Source organism: Salvelinus sp. IW2-2015, linkage group LG11 (genome assembly GCF_002910315.2).
Source record: "Salvelinus sp. IW2-2015 linkage group LG11, ASM291031v2, whole genome shotgun sequence".
NCBI lineage: Eukaryota > Metazoa > Chordata > Actinopteri > Salmoniformes > Salmonidae > Salvelinus > Salvelinus sp. IW2-2015.
The window spans coordinates 2,769,617-2,770,936 of NC_036851.1; positions in this window are offsets into that span (position 1 = coordinate 2,769,617).

Consider the following 1,320-nt stretch of genomic DNA (forward strand, 5'->3'; position numbering starts at 1 on the left):
GAGAAACATTATTGTGTAAAACATTGAATTTGTAGATTTTGACATTTGTCTCCCTTTTTTCCCGTTTTAGACATTGTATTTTTTTTTTACCCTTATTTAACCAGGTAAGTTGACTGAGAACACATGAGGCGTGACATACGGAACATCTTCAGGCTCCCCCCATGAGAAGCATTGCATGATGTTCAAAGCCACCTCGGCAAGGATATCTGCTGGAAATGATGGCTCTCCCATCTTTAGATGTACTCTATACAACTCTGTGTCCTATCCATCCAACTCTACTTACATGTTTTCATTGAACTCCAAATATGAAGTAAGTTCCAGGTGTAGCGTGGTTCGTTCTGCGTTGTGTACTTTTAATTAGGACACTGCCACAACTGGAGGTCTGCTGGTTGGATTATTTTTATTTGCCCTGCACACGAATAAACAACACACAATATTTTAGCCCTTGGCGCAGTCACAGCTCTCAGGCACCTTGCTAGCCGAAGGTCAGGCAAAAGAGAGCGTCAAAAGGAATTAACAGGTGCTGCGTGCACACATTCAGTGCACAACAGCACACCATACAATACAAGTAAAATGATATAGAACATAATTCGGACAAAATAAAAGACATACCTGCACACGAAGAGACAACACACAATATGTTAACCCTTGGCGCAGTCCTAGCTCTCAGGCACCTGAGCAGGCACATGGACACTCACACACTGTCCCAAGTACTCACAAGTTACAATAGATACCCTAGTTAGCGAGCTCGGTGAAACTTGTTAACATAAATCTTTATCTTGTCCACATTGTAACAAACTTATGGTAGCACAACAACACATTGTGTAACATTACCACGGTTTTATATTAAACAAATTCGGAGCCAAGGACAACATACCTCGCTAGCCGAAGGTCAGGCAAAAGATAACAATAAGGGGGTATTGAAATACAGATAACCCGCGATGGACCAAACCAAAATATACAAAACTTTTATAATCACGTGTATGTACAATATTGATATGAAAAAGTGTTTGTACACCAAAAAATAACATTATCTATGCAGCTATAATTAAATTTAAAAAACACACTGAATTATTATTATCAAATTATTAACATCCCCTCTTGACCTGGCCTATTTGAATTGGTCCTTGTGTGCAACTTGGTGAATTATCTAGGGGAACAACATCACACTGCTACACAGGCACCTCCACCATGGCCCAGTTACAGAATGTTCTCACTGAGGTACATCTTGTGGGCTCAATGTTTTTCCCATACAAACCACAGAAACTGTTTTGTTCCACGAATGCAACTGTCGTACATGACTAAACAAATGACCTGTGA